Source organism: Chelonoidis abingdonii, chromosome 15 (genome assembly GCF_003597395.2).
Source record: "Chelonoidis abingdonii isolate Lonesome George chromosome 15, CheloAbing_2.0, whole genome shotgun sequence".
Classification (NCBI taxonomy): domain Eukaryota; kingdom Metazoa; phylum Chordata; order Testudines; family Testudinidae; genus Chelonoidis; species Chelonoidis abingdonii.
The window spans coordinates 6,362,978-6,390,072 of NC_133783.1; the positions used below are offsets into that span (position 1 = coordinate 6,362,978).

The following is a 27,095-nucleotide window of genomic DNA, read 5'->3' on the forward strand; positions in this document are numbered from 1 at the left end:
ACAAAATTTTAAATAACCTGGATTGAAGTGGTTGAGATTTGACAAAATTGATGATTTGTACTGCTTCATTAAGCACAATTTTCAGATATGCTGGTATTTTTTTTTTTTTTAACTGCAGGTGCTTGTCTGTGTAGAACACAATGGCTCTTAGTGCTTTCTGGTGCCACACTTACGATTCACGTTACAACTCCCTTCATCTTCCCAATCATTGCCCAAGCACCGTCAGTACATACATCAATACACTTTCCCCAACTAATTTCATGCTTTCTGATAAAATTGTTGATGCAGTTGAATATTTCTTCTCCAGTTGTGTTGCTTTGCAGAGATTCTCATAAGAGCAGGGCCTCTTCAATAATATATTAAATCTGTATCGGACAAATACTAGTAGCACAGGAAGTCCTGAAACATCGGTGGACTCATCTAGCTGCAATGAATACTCATGGCAAATTTTCAGTCGGCAAATAGCTCTTTTTCTATGTCAAAGGCAAGATCTTTAATAAGGCGTGCAACAGTATTATTTGACAACTGTACAGCATCAATTTGTTTACCAGACTGCTAGCTCAACATGCACGTTACAATATCTTTCGCGCAAGGCTTGATAAGCATTTCTCCAATAGTGTGAGCTTCTCCAGCAAGCACTCGATAAGATGCCTCTGTTGCACTTTTTTTGTCTGTTTTAGCAATTTTAATCATCAGAAGTTTACAATTTCCAAGTGAGTCATGCTGCCTCTTGAAAAAACGTATATCTTTGTCTTTGTGTTCAGCATGCTTGGTTTCCAAATGCTGACGAAGTTTAGCAGAAGCCAATGAACTGTTAGCTAGTATTTTGTTGCACACGACACACTGCGCATCAGGAACATCTTTATTTCCAACACACGTAAAACCGAAAGACAAATAACTTTCATTATACTTTCGTTTTGGTCTTTTAACATCTTCTGCTTCTTGTTTTTTTGATATACTTCAGTGGAAATTCTTTCACCTTGGATAACTCACTAGTACTAACAGATTTTTTGGCAACAAAAGACTGCAAATGTTCATCCTCGCTTTGAAGTGTCACAATATTTTGGTTGTTTATTTCAGCCACAGTTGGAGTACCAGAAGAACTTGCTTTTCGTTGCAAAGTTCCTTCTTTTAGCCACAAATCCATGGTGATTAGGTTTAGTAACAATATTTAGAAATACTGATTTTTGTCAAATTTTCTTTTTCACAAATATTTATATTGTTTCAAGCGAAGCTAGTTTAGTTGTGCTTATCGCACACATGGTAAAGACCCACAGGTTTGAACGTGTTGAGTGAATGTTATATTCACCATGACGTAAGGAGAATGGTGTGTGCATACCGCTGCAGTTCGTGCAGCCTGGAGAGGAAGGGGTATGATGTCACTAACCGAAACATGCCCAAAAGGGGTAGATGTCAACATCCTTGCATGCCACGTTCTCGTTATACCATGATATTCAATACAAGATCTATCAATAACTGGAAAAAGAGTCTTATGTTAAATTATAGTCATTCAAAAAGTGTTGTAAACTACGCTTCAAATGTGCCAAATTTAAAATTAAAAAAAAAATTAAAGATCCTTTTTTTAATTACAATTCTTTCACGAAACACCTATTCATATCATGTGGAACACCAGTGTTCCACGGAACACAGTCTGGGAAACACTGGAATAGAGAAACACATATGAGAGATGTTGATACATGATGAGACTTTGTCCCTTGGAATCTGGGTCGAAGGGTAAGAACAATGCACTGCTCTTCGGGGCAAAGATCTTCATATGTGTCTGTACAGCACCTAGCATAATGGTGCCTCACTTCTGGTGGAGTCTCCATTACTGGTAATTTTTAAATCAAGGTTAGATGTTTGCCTGGAAGACCTGCTCTAATTCAACCAGGAATAATTTGGGGGAAGTTCTATGGCCTGTTACATAAGAGGTCTGACAAGATGATCACAGTGGTCCATTCTGGCCTTAGAATCTATGGTCCAGAATATTAAAGAACGAACAAGAAAATAAAGCAATCCTGATTTAAAACCATACTGGACAATGAGAAATGATCATCAGTGATAGTTATAGAGCAAAGGAATCAAATAGGGAGTGGTGTTGTGAGAATATCATATGATGACCTAGGTTCCTGCATGTAATCATGATCAATTTCATTTTCATTACAATGTGAATTATGAGTGCATCAAAAACTAATAATTTAAACTACACCTGTAGAGGGTGAGGTGATACACTGGTTTCGTACTAGATCCTCTGCAGAATGGAATTCAAATCTGCCTTGGGTTATAAAGAGGAATGAGTTTAGCAGATTCAGTCTAGTCCCTGTGGACAGGACCACCGCATAGTGCAACATGATTCAGAACAACACTCTCTTCTCAGGAGAAGTTTTAGTACTTCAGCATTGTAACGTTAAGCCAGGATTGAGGTGCATTTGTTGAAGTCTGCACAGCTTCTATGTGAAGGCTGGTTATAGCCACTGCTACGAGTCTTTAATCGTCAAGAGCACTCATTCACTAAATGCAGCCTCCACGGTAAAAACCACCCAACCAAAAAACTAGGCCTAAGCCTTGGCCCTGCAAATGCTGTTTTGTCTTGCTCTGGCAGTACAAAAGAGTTGGAAAGGCTGCTGCTCCCTACATTGGAAATCTCCAGGTGACATGAGGCCACTGTAGTGGTTCTTACATTGCCCCTTCTCCTGAGCCCCCATGATATTCCTATGCCTGAGTAAAACTCAACTAACTGAATTGTCCCTTGGACAGCTGGATGTAAATCTGAGCAGTTTTGGGGCTGCTCTGCTTCATGCTGAGGACTGACCCAGTCCCCCAAGATGGCCCCAGAATCAGAAGGATGGGAAGTAGAGCGTATACCGTGTTGTAAAGCCACCTTTGCAGCTCCCTGAATTATACTGAGCACAGATCAGACCGGCTCTGGCTCTCAGCTTTATCTCTTAGCTTGCATTTATATAACACCTCTCATCCCAAAGAACTTCACAAACTTAAAATAATCTCCAAATATACCTTACAAATGGATCCCTGAAACTCCCTCTGGGATGAACATGGCTGGTGTTAAACACAGCAACTGTTGGGGAGGAAGTAAAGGATGATATCTCGCCCCAGTGCATTCTCAGGTGAGTATTAGGCAGAATGTCACAGCTGGTTTTTGGCCAGGCACTGTGGTTTACACCCTTACTCTTACAAGAGAGTCTGATCTCCAATGACTACAAGGAGCCAGGACCTCAGTTTTGTGTCTCTGCACATGGCACCCCTAGCATCACCATGCCCCTAACCCTGTTCTGGGACAATTGATTTTTAGTACAGACTGGGAGGGTAGAACGACACCTGCTAAATCAACACCACCACTACTTCCTGCAACACCGTGACCCAGCCCCCGTACAAATCCAATCCACATCTGCTTAGCTGCTGAAAACTGCAGGAGCACAGCACAAGGTGGTACGGTTGATTAAAAACCCCACACACTACAGTGACATGGGGGTTCTTTGGTGGCAAAGTCCCAAAGAATCTTGAAGAATTAAACCAGTTACTACACAACGTACCAATAACACAGCTTCCAATTTCCATTTTCTATCCTGTTGACATCAGTGGAAGTGATGTTTAAGTACAGAGGTTAGAATATGGCCTTGTAAACATTTTTTCCATCCCAGAGACACATCTCATTTCTTAATTTTAGAATACTTTTGCCTTCGACCAGCACAGTTCTAAACCATTAATTGTTAGAATGTGAAACATTAAACCTAGTTCTGGCCTTTGCTTTTGTGGACTGTTACAACAGAAGTTTTGACTCCTTAGCAAGCTGATCATTTAATGAGAAAAGGAAATTAATTGCTAATTAATCCACTATTAAGGTGTGATGCTAATGACATATCATCTATGTGATTATAATGAAATGACTGCATGGGTACAATGTCATCATCCGTTACTTAGAAGGCTGGATTTATGCAGCCCCCGTTTCAATAATGGGCATCAAACGCAGACTTGGGAGCAGAATGATTTATGGGCTGCATTGACTAAACAGTATCCATCTTTTTAATCTCTGGACTGCTGGGTAAAATTATTGGGGTTTATAGGGATCTCAAAGGAAGGGCAATGGAGTATAAAAATGGATAGATAAGGGGCCAACATATTTAAAGGAAGGTAAGACATGTTGAGGCTGATGGTCTTGTCCTGTTTTGGCTCTCCCAAAATGATATGGGGCTTTTTGCAAACATGTGACATGAGCATTCTTGTCCTCCAAGAGAGCACGTGGCAGCTCTCTTGGAGGACATGCGGGGCAGCGCATGGAGCCTCCTGGGCTGCCTATGTGTCTAGGGGATGCAGGGACTTGTCGGTCACTTTCTGGGAGCTGCAGTAAGTGCCGCTGGGAGGTGCAGTAAGTACACCCTGCCCCAGCCCTAGCCCTAGGTCCCCTCCTGCATCCCAAACCCCTCCCCAGCCCCACCCAAGCCCACACCCTCAACCAGAGTGCCCCTAGCCTAGAGCCCCTTTCTTCACCTAAACCCCTCATCCTGGCGAGAGCCCACATCCCAACCCTCTGCCCCAGCCTGGTGAAAGTAAGTGGAGGGTAGGGGAGAGGGAGTGGGTAGGGGTGGGGCAGGGATGTTGGGTTTTGTGCAGTTGGAAAATTGGCAACCTTACTAAATACCTTTTAAAAATCTGGCTCTCTGGGGCTGAGTAATCTCAGTTGATGCCTGTTGGAGCTGCAGGTTGCTGATGCAGATGCAAAGCCCAAACTCAGAGGACCCATTTCAAAATTTATATTTGCTGCTGCACACAGTTATGCATGGAAATTTTCCCCTTGGAAGTCAATAAGCAACTACGCCCCCAGGTGAAGCAGAATGGGTGTGTAAGGGGTCTGAAGGTAGTGGGGCTATCTCAAGTGGTTCCTTAGTGCCAAGCCCAGGGTCACTCTCACATGGGGAGAGTGACACAGAATAAGAGTCCAGATCTTCTAGGCCAGTGGCTCTTGAACTTTTTAACTGGTAACCCCTTTTGCCTTTGAGTGCGACACCCCGCCCCCATAAATTAAAAACACCTTTTAATATATTTAACACCATTATAAATGCAGGAGCGAAAGTGCAGTTTGGGGTGGAGGTTGACAGCTCCTGACCCTCCACGTAATACCCTCATGATTGCCTGTGGGGTCCCAACCCCTTTGAGAACTCCCGTTCTAGGCCCTGCTCAGCTGCCCTGACCACAAGATGAATCATCCTTCCCTTCTGCTCCTGACCCAGCAGAGCAACATGGAAAAGGGAGCTTGGCCCTTCAGGGCAAACACCCTGTGTAATAAGCACCATGGCAATTAATGGAACTACTGCAATGGGTTTTTTTTCAACAATCAAATAATCCAGTAACGAATGATCGGGCCATCTGGTGTGTGCTGGCTGGAGTCTAGGCTGGTGGCCGACGTGGGGCCCGATCCTGCCCCCCGCTCACAGGTATGGCTTACGCTGGTAAGAGCCTGCAGGGGCGGCCCCGCTGGGGGCAAGGACTGTGTCCGCCCCAAGGCCCTGCCTTGAGCAAAGCCCAGCAAGGCTCCAAACAGCACCAAGCTGGGCCGGTTCCCGCACCCCGGTGTGAGTGGCAGCCAGGCACAGCGGAGCTGATCCTGCAGCGGGGCGCGGCCCCTTTAAGGCGCGGAGCAGCGAAGAGGCCCGCGCTGCGTGTGGCTGTGGGGCCGAGGGGGGAGCAGCGGTGGCGGCGGCGCGGTGCGTGTGTCAGCGCGGCTGGCACTGGCATTGTTCCCTGACGTCACTCCGCCAGCCCTGCCGCCGCGGCTGCGGCTGCCGCTGCTCTCAAACTTGTCTTTGTTATTCAGCGCTCTCCGGCTGACACGGCGGCTGTCTGCAAAACGCGGCGCCCGGAGCCGACTCCGCAGCACCTGGATTGGAGCTTCCTTCGCGCAAGCTGCTGCGGTACCTCCCGGTTACCGACGGCGCTGGCCTCTAGCAACGTGCCGCTCGTTTCCCCCCGCCGGGGCCCTCCGGATCTCCCCGCCTGTGGTACATTGCAAGAGCCCCCAGATCTGCGCCCCTGTATGTCTCCCCACGTTCCCCTAGCTATAGAGGTGACCTGCTGGCGGGCGTTTATTATTTACACAGCTGCATATGGCTGGTGCTTTGCAGGCGCGTCGGGAGACATAGCCCCTGACCGAAGGGGCTCGGTTTGTGCAGGAAAGGAGCTCTCCACGCCTTCTGGTTGGTCTGTTGCAAACACGGTCAGAGGGGCAAGGGGAGGCAGTAAGCACACTGGGCTGGGATTCGGGCATCAGGAGAAAGCACCAAGACCCTTTAGTGGGATAGATTTGGGAGAGGGACGTGGGAAAAGCACTAAGGAGGTGGGGAGGTTACTTTAGGCTGAGGAACAGGAAAAAAATCACCAAGGCACTGATCAAAAGCCCCCCACAGTTAATGGCCAGGCTTCCACTGACTTGAATAACGGCCTTTGGATCAGGTCCTGCGAGCATTAGTTAAAGTGATACTGACAAGCAGAAAGAACACTAGGTTAGACGGATTTGAAGGGGCTCCATTTTTGAGAGGTAATAATTGCAACAAGAACATGATGAGGTTAAATTCTGCTTTGATGAGGGATTTATGTATTAGGAAGCAGGCTGGAAAAGAGAAGGCAGCAGGTAAGGGTATGACCCCTTCCCTACCAATCAACCCTGAATTCCTACTCGCCCTTCTCCCTACTGACAGAACACCCACGTAAATAAGCGAACACACTTAAATGGGTCAGGGAAACAATTGCAATCGTTAGCCCCATAAGTTTAAAAGTGTTCCCACCGTAAATAGTGCAATGTGAATAGAGTTCCAGTTTGACTGATAAAAACATAGTCCCTCCCCCTTCTGGTAACCCGACATCCTTTAAATACTAGATCTCTTTCTCCTTCTCCAACAACAAAATAAATCCGAGCCGATGAAGAGCTCTATAGCACTGTTTAAATTGCTTATCTTAATTGCATAATCTAACAAACCCCGTTGGAACCGGAGTGAATATATTAGGCTTATTAACAACTCATCATAAAATATTGATCGTCCTCGAAGTGTTTTATTGGGGGGAAGAGAAGTCAGGGGAGTTGTTTTTAGAAGGTTTGTGTTGGTAATAACAAGAATTTGTCCTTGTCTTTTCTTATTGAAAATCACGCTGGATTTGTTCTTTAAAAAACCCAAACACAACTCACCCTCTATTATTTTTGTTATTCGATTGAACCGCCTGGCAGTAAGGTCTGAGAGCCCATTTTAAAGCCCCAAGATTTGCAGATTTGCAGTGACATGGTCAAAAAGTGTGTGTGTCGAGGGGGAGGATAGTTCATTGAATTGATGGCAAGGAACACGATCAAACTTTCAGGAACAATTGGACACCCGCATCCGGAGAGGTTGCTATTAAAATAAAAAACAGCCCCTCCTCTTTTTTTTTCTGTTTTCCCCTCCCTCTTCCTTAAGCCCTCCTTCTTTGGGGAAGCTTGTGCTTGTAGTGATACCGCCTCTCCTCTTCGGACTGGAGATGGTGTTGGTTGGGGCTGCTACAGGCAGTCAGAAAGCTCTCTTAAGGGACGATTCTGTTCTCTTGCTAGCCCTAGAAAAGCTTCTCTCCTTCCCGACCAGAACAGAGAGTCTTTTCTCCGTGGGGCTAGAAGGGGAATCCAGCGCTCCTCTCTATCGGTTCCTTTATCCCTTCCTTCCTGAATCATTAGTGCTGCTCGCCTTGAAAATAAAACCCCACAGAGCTAATATAAAGTGAAACGCATCAAAAAGGCAAAAGAGCTTGATCCTTGCAACCAGTCATTCAAAGTAGTCTGTGTCGTCCCCCCCCACCCCCGTAGTCCCCAAAACCCCGGCAATAATCGTCTTTGAGGAGAACATAAACTGCAGCAGCATCGCACACTTTTAATTATATAAATTCCAGAGTGGAGGTCCCCCCTTTTCAGCAATATCAAAATCCAGAGGGGAGGATAGTCCCATGCGTTCACTCTCTAATCTGGGATGGTTTACATTGCACGCCATTCACTAGCATTAAGAGGAAGTTTGTGGTTTTTTTTAAATCCTCTGAAACAATATTTGCATTTTTAACTTTAACTTTATGTGATGCGAGGAGGGAAGAGAGGGGGCGAGAAAAGAGAGCGAGGGACAGAACATCCCTACAGGAGGCAGCTCCCTTTCAGATAGGAATCTGGGACAGATTTTGCCAACAGCCACAAAGCATGGCCCTTTGGTAATAGAATAGCCAATGTAATTTGACACTTCAACTTGCTGTGCTCTCTGCTAGTTGATTCACTTACTCACCCACTAACATTGAGCTCCTTTTCACTGTCTGTGTGGGGGGGGGGAGCAGGAGAGAAACCGCTTTTAAATGAAAAATATTTTTAAAAGCACCTGAACAGAGCTGCCAATCAGTTGGGGAAAGAGGATTTTTGCCTGCCTGCTTCCTTATTATATTTCTTACTGCAAGCCTGCTGTACAATCTAGGTAAGTTTCGTGTCTATTTCAGCCTTACGTTCACACCTCCCTGTGTTTGTGACCGGGCAAGGATTGTATCTTGAATGAGGCGAAACAATGGAGTAACCAAGCTAAGGAAATATATATGTATATATTGAGAGAGAGAACATTTGTTTTTTGCAAGACAAGAAAATGTGAAGATTTCTTAAAGGGACAGGTTGTATCTGTGTGTCTGGAAAAGGAGAAGAGGAGAAGGGGGAATGAGACAGAAAAAGAAAACAGGAGATCCAGCGGAAAAGGAAATTCCTTGCCTTTTTGTGATTGTAGTGAATAGAGATTAAGGAGCCAGAATGTTTTATATTATGGATGTGGGGCTCAGATCACTCCCTCAACCCCTTTGAGCTGGGGAGGGAAGGGGACAGTGTTGGGGAAATAGGTGTCTTGTGTGAGGTGATTGTAAAAGGAGGAATCCTTGAAAATTATAGCAGAAGGGAGGAGGTGGTTCTTTCGTGTTGTAGATTTAAGTTTTAAAAGCTGAAACAATGAGGCAAATTAGGCATGCCTGAGAGAGAGCGAGAGAGAGAGAGAGAGAGAGAGCGATCTTGTGCCATAAAAACAAAGGAGGTTTTAAAATATTCCGGATAGCTTCTGTTTTCTGGCCAGTTTACCTTTCCTGCCTGCTCCGGTTGTGCACCGACAGGGTCGTAATCAATCGAGCTGGCACTGAAGAATCTTTGGGGGTAAGCGGTGGGGAGAGGAAGGTTGCAATAGCAAAGTATTTTTCCGGGAGGGGGGCGTGTGTGGAGGGGGGATTGGGCATGTTTTCCGGGCTTTGGGAAGCTTGCCTGAGTGTAAATTCCTTGTGTCTGGATTTTGAAAGCCAGTTGGGACTGGGGCCTCTCTCAATCACAAGGCAGAAGTAGTCTCTCTCTCTCTTCTGTGTACATCTGTCCAGGAAGCCCGGGGGGGGGGGGGAGAGGGGCCGATTGAAAGAACCCAGCTCCTGCTTTCTTGCCATTGTGAAAGGAAAAAGGAGGGAATCGTTTTCACGGGAGACTGGCTGAGCTAGCTGCAGTAAAAGGGAGAATGGCAACCAGTTAAAAGACACTTAAGGAATGTAAACATAAAAATAGGAGCCATCTAGTCATGTTGTATTCTTTGCTCTAATCATCTGGGATAGGGTTCTCTAGCCTGATTTTGGAAGGGGGGGGCAGAAGTGGAGAGGTAAAAGGAGGAACGGGGAGGTTGTTACTATACCCATTTTTCTACACTGCAAACTTGTTATACACGTGTATAGTTTAATTTCAGTCCTACTTTGGAGTCTGTGATGGGGAGCATAAGACTAGTTCTTGTGTTAAATTCCCTCTGCTGTTGCAGACCGTATTCATATGCTTAATAAAACTGATATGTATAATGGCAAAAACATAACAAATTGCTCTGATTGTGGGTCTCACTAACTGGTCCATGCAGCTGGACTGAGAATTAGAAACTACCACATATAAGTAATTTATTGAGACTGCAGCTAACTTAAGCAATAGCCCTGCATTACTGTTTGATTGTGCACAGTGTATGTTTTTTTGCTTCAGTTAATAATCTGCAAACGGCTTAATGACTCTGTAGTGACAGAGGAATTGGTTTTGTCCATTTACTTCAGCAGGCCTGAGTGAAGCTGGTATTCTGACTGCTTTTTTCTATGCATTGACATGAGGGAGGAGGATTTAACTTGGCAGCCTGAACAAATGCTCTATCAAAGGTTTCCTAAGAGACAGTAAGAGAGTTGGTGAGAGATGAATGACCTGGGGTAGTTTTAGGGTGCTACCTATGCAAGCTTTCTTTTAAATATGAAATGGCCATTTAGAAACCTGAATAGAACTGTGTGCATCAGAAAGGCGATAGGCTTATAAAATTTAAAAGGGCAAAAGTCCATTAAGGCTTTGGCAAAGCTTTGGCTCTGGGCTCTGGTTGAGTAGTTCCAACTGCCTTGAAGTGCCAGAGCTTTTAAGGAATCTTTTGCAACAGCTTCTCTATAGTGGCAATATGGAACTTGGCCTTGTAAATTGGAAGGTTAATGATGCAGTCTCCTCCTCTCCAGACACGAGAATGGGGGGTGGGTAGAGGATACGGATACAAGGGTAAAAAAAAAAAAAAAAAAGCTTCACGATAAATGATTAGGCAGGGCTGTTGCTAATGAAAGACTATTCCAGCTTTAATACTTGTGCAATCATTTTGCACTGTGGCAAAAGTTCTAACACAAAATTATTGTACAAGCAACCAAGGAAAAGTTTGACAAAGAGGTTCAGCAAAATTATACACTTAGCACTACTGACAGTCTTTGGGAGAATTAGGATTAATCTAGCAGACACAGAGTTGGTCTCTGCCTCAAACTTGCACCCCCTTCTTTTGATCGAGGGAAGTTTACTATGGCATCAATCTTCTCTTGGCGGGGCCTGATTCAGGTTTATGAATGCCAGAAGACTTGCGGTGACCTTTTTCTGTTCAACTCGAGGATGTTGAAACACCAGCCATCAAACAAAAGACACATTGAAAGCAAGATCTGCAATAGAGCACGTGTGACTTTGAGGCTGGTTGAGTGCATTTGGTGACACTGTTTTCTTCTGAGTTCTGGTGGGAGTTGGGAGGGGAGAAAAGGCCATTTATTAAAATGAGATTGTGGAAAAAATGACTTAAAATAATCTAAACACCCCTAATTAGAGGACACAATTATGCTTTTTTTAAAATCATCATCTTTTCAGTTTCTTCAAAATTCTGAGGCTAAGGAAAGAGACTACAATGTTTTCCTCCTGAGTGCAAAAATGATATGAGTTTTGAAGTATCTATCTTGTTTATTTTTTTAAAAGAAAAATTGTTTTAAAGAACATGAGAACTGAAGTTCTAGAATTGTCTTTAGGATGCAAAAAGAACAAAATAAAAAATTGCTCAGGATTTAATTGCCAGATCTGTGGTTTTGCCCTATATCAAAAGTAGTTTTTGTCTACTTTGTAGGCTAAGCTTAAAGGAGATTTTAGTTTCATTTAAAAATAAAAAGCAGAGCCAATGAATTTAGTATTTCACTTGTCTGTCTCATTCATGGCAACATGAATGGATGCTTTCATTGTTTACAGCGGCTAAGGTTCACAACACCTTAAATAAAATTTAATGATGGCAAAGGCTCAGTTAAAACTTTGTTGGGGAAAGAACCATGTTGCTGGACATCTATACAGTGAATGTTTTGTAGTATCTGGGATCATGAAACCTGGCTATGAGTGTGGTGTAGAACTTTGTTTTCCAAAATATTGTATCACACAAAAGATAATAGTTAGTTATTTTTTCCCATTACTTAAAGGATTTTTTTTTAATAATCAGAAAGTTTTACAAGAAGTTGAAGTGATGGAATTCTAGGTAACATATGTTTCCATTCATAACTTTTCTTGGGAGTTGCCTGCCCTTTACCCTATATCTCTTCCACTTTTATAGGTTCCAAAGGTTTTGCGTCCACAACAAAACTCATGGGTGGTAATTACATCAGTGACACTACTGTTGATCCAAAGTTAGCTGGTCCCTAGCAACTTGACATGTGTGGTATCTGCCAGGAAAGCTTGGTTTCTCACTGTAAACTGGAAAAACTTACAAGTTTGTTAATTTTGTTTTTTGTTTTGCCTTCTGTCTTGCTAACATGTGCCCTAGCATTTGGAGGCAACAGGGGCCCTGCATTTCCAAGTTATACAGAGTACCAGTGTGACTTGAGGAGTGAACATAAGGGTGACTCAGGATCTACCAGTTTTTAGTCACTATATCAAAACAACTTGGGGAATCAAACAGTGCAGAGAGTAATCTAGTTATTGTTCTACCTATAAAATCTGTTTCTTACACATATCTAGGACTGCAGTTGGTACCTGTGGTAGCGAATTTGGCCACTATGCAACTGACTAATTTGTTCTCTCCTAGTTATACCAATTTCTTTGAAATTCTATACAGTATTAGTGTAAAGACATGGAGAGAATGTTGCTGCGGAGTTGAGAATTGGTTTATGATTGCACTCAGCAGCTACTGTGCTGACAAGATTTCTTTATCCATTTAAGATGTTGGTTTGTTTTTTAAAGAGGAAGCATATTTCATCAAGATGTAGTACAAAGCAAATATGCATGGGGTATATCCAGTAGTTCAATATGGTAGGAGCATTTTGTTATTTCACTGAACTTTATGTAGATCTAAACTTCCCTGCTGACATAAGGGTAGGCAGTGTCAGTGGAGCTAGAATTTATTCTTCAAATGGGTTTCTTTTTAGTTTAAAACAAAAGGTTTGTAAAGCCAAGAGTTACTTTTGTCATAATGATTTTATTCTTCTCTCTCTTCTCCCAAAGCAAAAACTTCTTATGTAGCAATTTTCATTTTATTTGTTTACATAGGATTTTATAGAACAATCTGCATTTAGGTTGGTTAATTTTAGGAGGTTTTAAAAAGGGCTGTAGGTTTTAAGAGAAATGTCCAGGCGAGGAGGTGTAATGGATCATCCTAGTTTGACTGTTGGAGGCAGTAGTGTATTATGAGAGTAGAGATGGTCTTAGGCTTTGTCATGTGATGCTTTTGTTTCTAATAGGTTGAGATGCGTTGAAAACTGAGTGGTTTTTACTACATGCAAACGTTGGGCTCTGATTATATGAGCACAGTGGTACAACTTTCTCCCAAGGATAGAAAGATGAAAAATAATGTAGACAGTACTTTTCTAGTGAGAGAGAGAAAACTATCTTTTGTAGTCCTTAGTCTGCCTAGCTAAATTATCCAGCCCCTGGTAATAGAAATTAACTTCAATCAGTGGGAACAACCCAGATCTGCAAGGAACATACCCCTCTGCGTAACTCAGAAATGTTCATTTGATTCAAGCTGTCTTATGTTTGCATCAGTTGAGATAATTATACCTTTCAAACCTGCATATGGGGGTAAAAGCAATAGCTTATATTCCTATCATTCACTTCTGGAACAGCTGGATCCAATTGTTTCTGGGGTGAAGAAATGATAGCTTACTTTTTAAAGGTATCTCTAAAGGGCTAAAAACAAAATAGACCCACATGCCCTTTGTAATGATAGTTCAGTAATTCAGGCTGGGTGTTTTGTATTTTGTTTAGTTTATTTAGTAAGTTAGCATTCAAGTGGTCACATCTAAACTATCAAGTTAACACTTCATTAAAATGAATATGGTAAATTTATCCTTCTGTTAACAGTGTGTCTCTTTGACTCTACAAAGCTGCAGTGAATTGCTTCACAAAGTAAAATGCGTAGCCTATGGGTTCAGTCTAGGTAGGATTTTTTTTTAATATAAAATCCCTTTACTATTCATGGCACTACAGAAATCTGTGGGAGTACCATAAATCTGTGGATTTGGATTGCCCCTACTGTTCACTGTTTTTGTCTGCGTAAGGAGCTTGCTATTTGATTTTCTCCTGACTAAATGTTTATATGTCAGTGGATGGTGGAGAGTCGATTTATAAAACAGATGTCATAATACTAAGACATTCTTCTCCAGATCTATGCAGCCTTGAATTTTGTCTCTCTCTCTCTTTTTTTTTCTTTTTTTTTAATACACCACTCATAAAGTATTCTGTGGCTCCCTGCCCTGCTGGCAGTACCATTACTATCTCCTTTGCAATAGAACGATATTTCAGTTTCTCAGTACTGTATTGAATGCAAGCTTGGAGGCATTCTTGGTTGCTCTGAGCCTTCTTTACTGGGCTAAGGCCATGGCGAGGTGGAACTACCTTTGGCTGGCCCCAGCTTCCATTAATATTGTGTGTGCAGACTCAACTAGTTGCTCAGTTTTTTGTTGATTGTGAAGGGCACGTTTTTATCTTACTACTCTCCACAGCAGCCGCTACTTCCTGAAAGCTTAAAGTAAGGTAGGAACTGGGAGCAATTCCAAACTAGATATTAATAAATGTATCTACTGGAAATTAGCATCAGAATGAAGCCAACAGACATTGTATACTTTCCATACAGTGTGATATGAAATCAACATAGTAATTTTCTAATCACTGTGTCTGGCCTCTTGAAACTGTTTCTTGCCTCTGCTATTGTAAACCATGTGTAACAAATCACTAGAGGAGGTAATGGGTGGGAGAAGGTAAGGAGCTGTGCGTGTAAACAATCTCCTGATGAGTTATTTCACAAGTATAAGTCAATCTGGGCCAGGATGGTATTAATTGAAAGATACTAACGGGTCGATCTGCTTAATGCACAAATGCATACAGTGTAGATAAACTGTGCCCTGATCTTGTTACAGTTTTCTGTACCTGGTGAAATATTATCTGCCCTTGTTTTTTAAGGACTTTTTGCTTAACAGATTAACACACTTGTTGGCAGAGGGGACTTGGAGGGGGTGAAATAAATGGAGAAGCGCAGCTCAGCTGTGAGCAAGTTTGGGGTTTATTTGTGTATGTCTGTGAGACTGCAGAGTATGATGATTGACTGGCTGACAAAGCCAGTGTTATCAGTCTCCTAGGGGTTTCCAGATAGTCTCATAACTAATCAGAGCGGTTTATTTATTGGGGCTACAGTGATACAGATATACAACAGAATGGTAAGGGCTTCGATTGGTCATTTAGTAGGAAAAAACAATTCCTCTGATAAATATCTGCTTGTCTCTGGCTGTGCTCTTGTTACCCTCTGAGAACAGAAGAGCTTTTCAGCCTGCTCTGAAACGTACACCTTCTGTGCCTTAGCCAGCAGTTTTTAAAGTGTAAGCTTCTCTTCTCTTCTCCTTGTTTAAACACCCGAGCTTTCTGTCTTCCTCTGTTAATAGGTCATGACTGAGTGATAGTGCTACTATAGTTAAGGTTAAGTATCAGAGGGGTAGCTGTATTAGTCTGAATCTGTAAAAGCAGCAAAGAGTCCTGTGGCACCTTATAGACTAACAGACGTTTTGGAGCATGAGCTTTCATGGGTGAATACCCACTTCGTCAGATGCATATAGTGGAAATCTCCAGGGGCAGGTATATATGTGCAGGCAAGAAGCAGGCTAGAGATAACGAGGTTAGTTCAGTCAAGGAGAATGAGGCCCTCTTCTAGCAGCTGAGGTGTGAAAACCAAGGGAGGAAAACTGGTTTTGTAGTTGGCAAGCCATTCACAGTCTTTGTTTAATCCTGAGCTGATGGTGTCAAATTTGCAGATGAATTGAAGCTCAGCAGTTTCTCTTTGGAGTCTGGTCCTGAAGTTTTTTTGTTGAGTTTAGTTAAGGTTGAGACTCGTTTACTGTTTTAACAGCTAATTTTTCTAAGTGCTTTGAAATCCACATCCTTACTTGGGTTGTCTTGAAAATTGTGTGCCTCATGAGAATCCAGGGACGGTTAATGGTTCAAATCTGAGATCTTTTGATCAAGGTGTTCCTGAAATACAATCCCCACCCTGCCTCCTAAAAATCACATGATTCAAAATTTTACAGTTCTTAACGTTTCCCCTTCCCCCACCCAGATATTTGAAGTTCAAATGATGTCTTTGATCCTCCCCAGTCTTATATCATCCACTTGCAGTTGATCTCAGTTTGGCACCCTTATTGCCCCTCCTGCTATAGCAGGAGGCATGAAGAAGCCAGGAAGAGTGCAGAGCAGGTAGATGAATGACAGTGAAGTATGCAGTGCTCTTGGAGCCATGCTGGTTTCAGGATGTTACAGATACAAAGTGTTTGAATAGCAATAAGGTGTTCCCCAGGTGATTTCCTTCAGTCCCCCCATCATGGCCTCCTCATTACTATCATTTCCTCAAAAAACAAGGGAAATTCACTGCCCAGAAATGGTTAGTGCAGGGTTGAGGTTGACTGGAGTGCCTCTTACGCCATCAGGAAGTCAAATGCACCTATACTTTAATCTATGAAAAATAGACACTACAGAGTTAAAGTACTGCCAATTGTGCCCTGCACTCTTAACTCTGCCCTCTTCTGAATGATACCCCAGCCCACCCAACAGATAATATTGCAGCACTCTGTCCTTCCAGATGATATGGAACACTCCAGCTGTGGTAGCTAAGTATAGCAGTAGAAAATGTCAGGCTGCGTCCTCATTAAGGCAAAAGTTATATTTAGGGTGGGTTTAGTGAACACAAGCTGGCTGTGCTGGGCCTGTACCAAAGCATTTCACCTGTTCAGCACAGACCACCTCAGAGTTGGCAGATGTTACCTCCCTTTGACCCTTGTCCTAAGGATTCCCTCTGGAACATCACCCCAACTTACCTTTTTCCTGTAGTGTATTGTCATGTATGCTTGCGGCTTGCTACAAATCCCTATAGCAACAACAGACCTTTGTGCTCTTCTGTCCACACAACCCAACACAGAAAGGAGGGGCCCCAGATACATTTGGGTGCAAATGCACCTCTCCTCATATCACAGTGTGAGCTGTGGTAATCTACAGCAAGGATCCCTGCACCAGTCAGTATAGCTGTAAATAACACACTGAAGAGCTGTTGGCACAGCATGCAGACAAATGAGAGAATACAGTTCTGTTGGACACAACCAACCACTTAAAATAGCACATTCATTTAGTTATTCTTAGTATCTTCCTATTATAGGGCAGCCCTGGCTGAAACATACTTACACTTTATCACCAATGGCTCTTGCCAGCTCCAGGGGACAGGACTGAGGTTGTGGGGAGGGATTGGGTGTGTACCTTGACTATGTATTTCCTGGTTTCCTGAGGTTTCAGTATAGGTGCACTCAGCGTTCTGGAAAGGAATGAGGCACTGTCAGGCAACCTTAACTGTGTGTTAAGGAAGCTTTTGGGCAGTGACTTAAGTTGGGTTTAATGAGAGGATTCCTTTCTCACAGTGAGTTTTTAAGAGCTCCCCTTTCTGCCTCCAAATTTAATAATGTTAAAGCAAAACAAAGCCTTTATAGTCTGAAACAGGCTCTTTTTTCAGGAGCTGTAATGTTTTCAATTAAGTGTCACACACAGCATTGCCTCAGCACAAGCCTTAAGGATTCCATGGGATTGTAGTTGCTCATAAGATTTTGGCTGCCTTAGTGACCAGAAATTGGAATGCTTATCTATAAGGAAAATTTGCCTAGAGTGTGTTTCTGGTTAAGAGATAGCATGAGAATGCTGGCTACCAGGGTAAGAAATGTGTGACAGTAAAGAGCCATCACTGTTAAAAGCGGGAAAGTGTTCATAGGTCAACAGAAATCCTATCTGGCTACCTTTTCCTCTTCCCAAGGGGGAAAAAAAGCATTAAAAATAATTTCGAGACTCCTCAGTGGCATTAAATTCTTAATAGAACAATTTATAGATGAGAGAGAGAGGGTTTCTTCTGCTGCGGTTTGCAGAGGGAAAGAATGATGTGACTGTCATAAGGTCTACCTCATTTCTTTGTGTCCTTCCTACAATTTCTATGTTTATTTAATGCTCTTATAACTCTTTCCCAACAATAGGATCACAGAAGTTAACTTGTTTACAACAGGTGCACAGCTTACGCTGGCTGCCCTTGCAGCAACCCTATGCCTCCCCCAAGCATTTTCAAAGAAAGCTTCCTCTTTTTGTTCTGCTGCACTTTACATTTGATTTAACATTTTGAATCTAAGATTGGAATGCTCCTTCTAAAAGGAACCTGGTTTAGTGAACTTTCTCCTGACAATTCTTCTATGATTATTATATCTCTTCAATACAACCTTATTAAAGTACTTTATAAACTTTAAGTACAGCTCATGATGGCACTGTTATGTAGGTATTATCTCCATTTTATAGATAAAGAAACTGAGGCACTGAGAAGTAGTTCCTTGTTTGTGAACACTGTGTGCAGACAGAGCATACACTTACTGAAAACTCTAAGGCAACTTAACTGTGGACTCCCTGCTCCACCATAATAACATCTGCATCTTTGTGCACTCCTCACCAATTCTTTTCTGTTGCTCCTCCCCAATAGCCCTCTGATCTGACAAGATTTTAAAACTGCTGATGATGGTTCTTCAAATGACCTGTTTAAGGAGTGTTGCAAATCAAGAGACTGAATGGGGAAAAAATATTTCATCAGACTTTTTGAAACTTTTGTTTTTTGTTAACACACACAAAGCTCTAATGTGCAATGAACAGTTGGGAGAAAGGACATCTTTGTTAACTATCTCACACCCACATCTTTCACTTATGGGGTAAAAGTTCACTTCAGTCATCCAAGGCCTACAAGACGTCTTCTAGCAAAACCAGACCTTGCATATCTGATACTTCTAAGCAGTGTTCCCTCTAATTTTTCGCACCCATGTATGGCGTGAATTGTGTTATGTGCACCAATATGAAGGTGATATGTGAAAAAAACGCCTCTGTATTGGTGCACATAACAAAATTCATGGGGTGGGGTCGAGGGGTTCAGAGTGTGCAAGAGGGCTTAGGGCTGGGGCAGAGGGTTGGAGTGTGGAGAGGGGTGAGGGCTCCAGCTGGGGGTGCGGGCTCCAGGGTGGAGCCAGGGATGAGGGGCTCAGGGCTGGGGCAGAAGGTTGCGGTATGGGGGGTGAGGGCTTCAGCTGGGGTGCAGACTCTGGGGTGGGACTGAGGATGAGGGGTTTCGGGTGTAGACTGCCCTGGGGCTATGGTGGGAAGAGAGGACTCCCCCCAGCAGCACCTGGGCTGGGGAGAGAGGGGCGCCTCTTCCCACCACAGCAGCTCTGGCTTGGGTGGACTGGGCTGGGGGAAGAGCTCCTCTCCCAGACCGCGGCAGTTCCGCTGGGCCTGGGCTGGGCTAGGGGAGGGGCTCCTCCCCCCCAGCAGCTCCAGAGAAGCTGTGCTGGGGGACCTGCGCTGCCTTAAATAGCTTGCTGCACGGCATTGCAGCTTACAGGGAACCTAGCGTCTAAGCTGTAAGTGCAAGCAAAATAAAACCCATTCAGACTTTGTTTATACTTCATAAAGTAGCATGAGGCAGACACAAGTCCAATATTTTTTAAAATCCTGTGCCGGTGACTGAATTGTAATTTCCTTGTCTGCTCTGTATGCTAGGACTTAAAGGGTTTCATTTTCAGAGGTGATGGGCACTTATTTTTAGTATTATTATTTGTGATTTGTATTAAAGTAGAAATTGGGGATTAGGACTGCATTACGATAGCCACACTACAAACACATAGTAAAAGACAGTCCTTGCCCCAGAGAACTTGCAGTTGATTAAAATAGATGTGAGCGCTCGGTATTTTAGAAAATCAGGCCTCTTTTAACTGAGAACACTGTTTTGACAGGCAGAGGGGTATAATAATAATTCTAGTAACTTTCTTTTGAAACTCCCTGAAACATTAATAAATATTTTTCTGTCAAGTCTGTGGCATATGCCGAATACATGGTGTGGTGTATAGCTTTTACTGGCACTGGTTTGAATTGACTTGTCCTACATAATTGAGCAGTGACTAAGCCATTTGATAATAATGAGGACATCTTAACCACCTGCTGATAAAATCTGTAAGTCAGACCACACAACATCATATATTCCCTGTGTGTATGCTCATAGTATTGTGTATGTAGTTTTGCATTATGTATGTTTTGTGCTGTTAACTCTGGATCTTTTGGTTTCATCGACCTGGAAGTTCTCTATGCAGGATTCCGATTCACTTTAAAGGAAATTGTGCATGCAGAAGGTAGAGTTCCAGGATCAGGACCAGAAAAGGCAATAGTCCTCGTATATCACAGTTTTATTATGATAATTTGTTTTGCTGTAGAAGATGGAGAAAAATTTGCTCAGAAGCATTTATTTAGGAAGCTAAAAAACTAGGACCTTATCTGGCATTGATTTAAATAAGTGGGAGTGGCACTGATTTGGTAGTATCATTGACACAGATTAAAAGCAGAGGGTCTGAAAGTAAACTGCTCCATAGGAACTGTAGTGTGAATAGATGACATCCTAGTCCATTTATCCATGCTCTTACAGTTGCCATTTAAGGGCTGATGCAACAACAGTAAATAATATGTCTTAAATGTTTATCCAGATCAACTTGCAAAGTAAATCTGCCAAAATATGTACAAATCAACTGGCTCTTACAACTTTCCCCCTCCACTTCTCTCTCAGTCTGCCTTGCCAGAAAATACCTTATGTGCTCAGAAATAAGAAGAGCTCTGCAACAAAATATTTAATATACTCAGTTTGGGTTTTACTATTGTAGTTCCCTTAACTAAAACACAGAGACATTAAGCTTCTGTATTGAAGATTTGATATTTCCATGGGTTGGGCTAGAATGTAAGTTGACTGATTGGTGCAGTGGGTTAATACATTATCTTTAATCTTTGGATATCTGGGTTCAGTGCTACCTGCGGCCATACAGGCTCCTTGCCGATTTTAGCTGATCTTAGACCTGTGAGATACAATAACAACACTGATTCATGTAATACAACTGTCCCACAAGCTTGCACTGTATCTGGTAGTACCCTGCCTGGCTCTGCTCAGTGCTGTTAGAAACACAGGTGATGTAGGGTTGCCAACTTTCTAATTGCACAAAACAGAACACCCCTGCCCCACCCCATGCCCCACTCCTTCCCTGAGGCCCCACCCCTGCGCCTTCTCCAAGGCCATTCACTACATCCCCCCTCCCTCTGCTGCTCGCTCTCCTCCACCCTCACTCACTTTCACTGGGCTAGCTCAGGGAGCTGGTGTGTGTGTGTGGGGGGGCTCTGGGTGGGGCCAGAAATAAGGGGTGCAAGAGAGGGCTGGGGCAGGGGTTGGGGTGCAGGAGAGGGTACAGGGTCCTGGCAGCGTTTACCACGGCTCCCAGGAAGTAGCCACCAGGTCCCTGCAGACCCTGGACACATGCTGCTCCTATTGGTCACAGTTGCCGAGCAGAGGGAGCTGCGGAGCTGGCGCTTGTGGCAGGGGCAACGCGCGGAACCTCTTTGGCCGTTCATGTATCTAGGGGCTGCTCCTGGGAGCTGTGCGGAGCTAGGTCAGGCTGGGAGCCTGCCTTAGCCCTGGGCCCCTGCTGCACCGCTGACCAGACTTTTAATGGCCCAGTTGGCAGTTCTGACTGGAGCCACCAGGGCCCCTTTTTGACCAGGCATTCCGGTTGAAAGCTGGACGCTTGGGAACCCTTGGTGAATGTATTTATCACTGAAGTAAAGAGGGGGGGAAATCACATGAATATATACTAATTTTGTTCCATTTACAACCGTTCATTACTAAGGTGAAGCGAGATGCTTAACAATAGGTTTTTGATCATGGCTTCATGTAATTGTTTCACTAGATTCCTTTCACACTTAAATGCAGAAAGTGAAAACACCCTGATAGGTTCCAAGTAATTTGCCCTTGTTGACTTTATTATGATGTGACATGACGTGAAATAATATGAAAATTATTTTCTCATTTAATAAACTTCGTTATAAATGTTTGAAAAATTCTTGTGTCCAGTTACTATTCTGGGAATAGTCCTGTCGTGAAGCGCTACAAAAATTTCTGATACTTCTTTGCAGAAGAATTTCAAGTATTTCTGACACTGCTGTATAGTTTAGTACTTTGTACCTCACTGAACTTGGTTTAAACAAAGAAAAACAGGGGCTTGGCATGTCATTTTTAGCTCCCTGTTGTCTGAAACTGTCTTTCTCAATAGAGAGAAATGGAAATAAAAATATTTGTAGTTTTGCCAGCATCTTGTCCTAGCAATTTCCCAGTGTATTAAGTCACAAAATGATGAAACATAGTTCATATCCCCTGGCATATTAAATATATTTTTAAATACTTTATATTTTTCTGTTTATTCCCCTCAGGCTCTTGTGAATTCTCACTTTATTTTGTGGCAGAAATTGGTAAGGCAGGAGAGTGATCTGAAATGTTTTTGAAATGTTTTTATGGAGGAAGCAAAGAATTTGGAAGCCAAGTTTCTTTCCTCACTTCCAGTGTGGATTTGGAAACATTTTCAAAGGAGGCTAAAGATGAGCTATACATATGCCAGTCCCTTTTAAAAGATTGCTTAGCTTCTTTGTTCAATAAATACAAAACTCTAATAAACAACACTGAAAAGGCTGGTGTTCTCTGGCGACTGCTGTGTTTGAAGCTAGACGTGGCTTGTTTTGTGAATGTTTAATATTTTTAGTTTGAGATACAAACACACACTGTAACATAACCACCGTACTCTTTTCCATTTACTTTAAAAGCTAAGAGGTCTAAGGTCCAGAATTCTTAAGGCATTAAGGTGTTGCTGTGCTGAACATTGCAATGCTTAACTGATTTAGGAGCCTAAATGTTGATGGAATTTAGAACCCCCAAGTGCCTAAATCCCTTTTGAAATGAGATTTAGCTCCTGTATCATGTAGAGTCGGGACACTGAGCACAGCAGCACCTACATACTTTTAAAAATCTGGGTCTCAACCCTTACAATTAATGTATATTGGCCTGCCCTTGCCCACACATGCAAATGATTAACTTAAGTTACATGTACAGTACACCTAGATACTTGCATTAGTAAAGATATGTGCTTAAGTGTTTGCAGGATTGTGTCCTAAAGGTTTCATGCTGGGAAGTAAGATCAGATTTGTGATTTATGTCTTGAAAACAAATGTGGCTTAAACAATACACCTCTACCTCACTATAATGCGACCCGATACAACACGGGTTCGCAAATAGTGTGGTAGAAGCGGGGCTCTGGCGGTGCTTTAACGGGTCCGAGGCTCCGGCTGCTGCAGGGAGCCCGAGGCCCTTTAAATCACCGCTGCAGCCCTGCCGCCCCTACCCCGATATAACATCTTTTCACCTATAACGCGGTAGGGATTTTTGGCTCCCCATGACCACGTTATATCAAGGTAGACGTGTACTTGTAAGTGAATCAGGTTTGAAAATGTTTTGAGGTTTGTTTGTTTTTTTCCATGTTGATAATGCTTCAATCTTCCTGCCCCAGTGTTCAGAAAATGTAATGATTGAGGGATGTTCCAAATATTATTCGTTTTTCATTGCTATTTTTGAGTGACTAAGATGAGGAACTTCAAGAGATCAGTTCAACAGCTGGAGTTCTCTACCTATGTCTTTCTGCCACCTCGATTGATCAGGACAGCATCAGGTGATTAGCAGGCAATTGAAACAAACTCCCCTTTTCAGTTGTGGCTCCCACTGTACTTAAGAGGGCATGGAGGAGAGGCTAAGTATTTGTGATATTCTTAATTTAATTGGAAACATTTGCATGGAGCTGAAAACTCACAGGGACAGCCTCAGCCTGAAAGCAGCCTTTAAATTTGTGTGTGCTTGTATATTTGTGTGTTGTAGCATCTATAGAGAAGGATATAATTAGAGTGTCTTCCAGTTACACACAGAGATGGAGGAAAAGGGAGCGAAAGTGTGTGTGAGAGAAATTTCATTCGTAAAGAATACAGTATAAAGATTAAAAGCCAGGCTAGTTTTTAGATGTTTTATCCCTAAACAACTGCAGGTTTAATTTTAGACTGTTTTATTTTTTCCTAAATGATGATAGTTGGAGGGTGAGGGGTTTAATACAGATGAAAATGTCGGTTTGGTGAAAAAATAGTTTGAGTGTCATACAACTTTGAATGGCATGTGGTTCTCTATTTAGCATACTATTTAAAAGCTGATTTTGTTTTTTAACCTGGACAGCAGACTACTGAGTAGAAAGTAATTGTTTTCTTAGGGGCTATTATTCCACAGGTTCAATTCTGTACACTTCTTGAAATACACACTGATATGATCAGACCAAACTTTTCTAAGGGTGATAATGGGATTACACAAATGTGACTGACCAATATCTGAATACCACATGGTTTTACACTCTAGCTGTCCTACCATACCTTAATATGATGGTATGAGCCAAAGCATGGTTTTTCTTTTTGCCTTTAGAGGTGTAGGTCAAGAGCCTTCATTTGTTGTTTGTAATTTGGTTTTTGTGTTTTTTATCATCTTTTAAAATGTAAATAATGCTTGACTACAGAAATGGGAGCCATCAGGCACCCTCCTTCTGTAACTTGATAATTAACATTTTTTACTTGATTGTTATAGTTTTAGGTTGTGTCGTTTGCATAGTGTTTGAAAGCGTGAATGTACTAGTGTGGTCTAGTGATTAAAGCAGACAACTAGGTGTCAAGAATCCAGAACTGATGACCTCCAACATTCATCCATTATGAACCAGGCTGCCGAAAATCATAAGGTTGTAAATAATTCATTTGGGGTTCTTTTTATTTGCCTTCTTGTTTTTGTTCCTTTAGGATTCATGCCTACAAGTTTTTCTCACAACCATCAGTGTTAGAAATGTCCTTTTCCTCCCTTTTTAAATGAAAGCAGAGATTTTCATTATTGCTTGAGTCCACTATCTCACACCTTGCCTCAGTTTACTGTCTCTAAAACGTTTATTTATGAACAGTTTATGAAACTGGGGGCTTAATTTTCAAAAGTACAAAACACTTGCAGCTCCCACTGACTTAAGTGGCAGCTGTGGAGGTTTGGTACCTTTTGAAACTCAAATTCTTGATGTGTAGAAAATGCTTCCTCAGATGGGAGGATCTCTATATGAGGAAATAATGTAGTTCAGGCCCCACCTGCATTAGTCTGAAATAGCCTGAATCTGTTGTCTTCTAGGACATGTTGGAAAGTCCATCTATTTGAACTGGGGAAGAATAATGAGGGAATAGTAAATGGGGAGTTAGGTTGTTTTCTGTTTGTTTACCTGTTGCTTGGTCATTTTGGGTGAGGGCGGGAGAAGAGAAAGGGTGAAGTGAAAATGCTGGATTTGTAACATATATATTGCATTTTTAAATATCTGCCAAGGGCTCTGAGAGTCTGAGCTGTAGAAACTTTTACTTTTATTTAACAAATCCACATAAATCCATAGTGCTGCTAGATACAAATACTGTTCGAGGTATTTAATTGCTTGTGTGTGTGTGTGTGTGTGTGTGAGAGAGAGAGAGAGAGGACTTTATCTCTGTCGGTCAAGTCCACTTTAATTGCTATGATCCGTGCATCGTTTCAACATCTAAATGCAGCATGTGAATTGGTTTGATTAAAATTGCATCTCTAGGTGTACGCTCTAAATACCTTAGGTACTTCACCTACAAACCAACTGTAGAATTGCTGGTAAGAATGACAGCTGCAGGCAATAAATGAGGACAGTAATAGAAGTCTCAATGCTAGAACATCATAAATCATGAGGAGAGAGCAGTATGTGTGCTGACAAATCAATGAGCAGCTGCAAACAGCACTTTCCAGGTAAGAATTATTGCACTGACTTCTGATAAGTACTCAGAATACACCTCTAGCCCTTATATGTGGATGACTTCCCTGCTGCATTGCTAGGCACAGTCATGTAATCAGTAGAGTTCAGGTAGTTTGACTTGGTGTGGTAACTGTTTTGCAGGGTGTCATATACATACTGTACTATGGACTTTCATTTTCATCCAAGGCATATTCAGGTGTGAGCTTTCTTCTTCTATGAGGAAAGTCCTAATGCCTTTCCATCAGAGAATTTATTTTACTTAATTTCCTAAGAGACTTTGGAGAACAGTTCTTGACAGGTGGAGAGAATGGATTGTTTTCCACTGTTTTAAAACCAATTTACTTGATTAGCTCATGGGGGTGGGGGAGGAAGAGGAGAGAGAGTGCACACATGAGTGTTATTTATTTATTTATTTATTTGCCTTGGTAGAAAAAGATGAAAATGCAGCCATGTAGGCAAATGAAATGGGAATATGCATCCCATAGAAAGCCAGTGTGTATTCTACTGTTAAAAAAACCTGAAACTATTTTGTGTGTGTGTGATGGTGTAAAAGAGTTGTCTGTCAAAGGATTACATGACTAGAATGTCTCTTTTGAACCCCACAAACTGGAGTATCAAAATGCATGTCCAATATAAAACAATCTTTAATTAAGTTACACATAGAGATTACATACATAAGTTACATACTGGATTAAAGTGCCAGAACCTGACTTTAACATACAGATGTTTATATTTAAATAAAATCTAAATCTCCTGATTTGTTGTCAATTACTTTACTTTCATCTTGCCAGATCATAGGTTTAAAGTTTAGTCCAGATCCGTGGTGCCCAAAAGTTACTTTACTGCTGTCTCATTTTAGTACCTATTTACAATCAGCTTGATCTTGGTCTAATTCTGAGACCTATATGTCCACATTAAAAAAAAAAAAAATTAGAATTGTTACTTACCAATAACCTTGATAGAGATTTCAGCAGACTAATGATCTGTATTCACGCTTAAGGGCCTTGCCTTCACTAGGAAAAAAGGTGATAACATATTAACTAACACCTGTTAAAATCCTAATGTAGACAAGGCAAATTGTAGATTTAACTTGTTCGCTGTCTGAGGGAAACAGTAGGCTCCCAGCCCCTAAGATTGACCTCAATCAGCTCAGAACGTATCAACAAGAGTTGCCTTTGTTTGCACTAGGATTGCTAACAGGTGTTACAAAGCTCTTAGGCCTGGTTTACACCAAAAACACAGGTCAACCAAGTTATGTCATTTAGAGGTCTGAAAAATTCACTGCCCCTGAGAGTGGGGGTATGGCTACACTTGAAGCTGTACAGCGCTGGGAGTTACAGCTGTCTTCGTACAGCTGTGTAGGGAAAGTGCTGCAGTGTGGCCACACTGACAGCTGCCAGCGCTGTAGTGTGGCCACATTTGCAGCGCTGTTGGGAGTGGTGCATTATGGGCAGCTATTCCACAGAGCACCTCGTCCCATTTTGGCGCCGTGGGTTGTGGGA

General features: G+C 42.3%; 1 protein-coding gene across 10 annotated transcripts in view; it reads left to right on the forward strand.

The window, feature by feature from the left end:
- Nucleotides 1–8,252: 8,252 nt before the first annotated feature.
- ZMIZ1 (zinc finger MIZ-type containing 1) overlaps nucleotides 8,253–27,095 on the forward strand; it is a 522,010-nt gene continuing 503,167 nt past the window's right edge. For 6 of the 10 annotated variants that reach the window (XM_032786391.2, XM_032786404.2, XM_032786405.2 and 3 more), the window contains exon 1: nucleotides 8,253–8,480. The gene's annotated coding sequence lies outside the window, so the exon portion shown is untranslated. The remainder of the gene's footprint in view (nucleotides 8,481–27,095) is intronic. The other 4 variants (XM_032786401.2, XM_032786402.2, XM_032786403.2 and 1 more) reach the window with 1 other exon arrangement.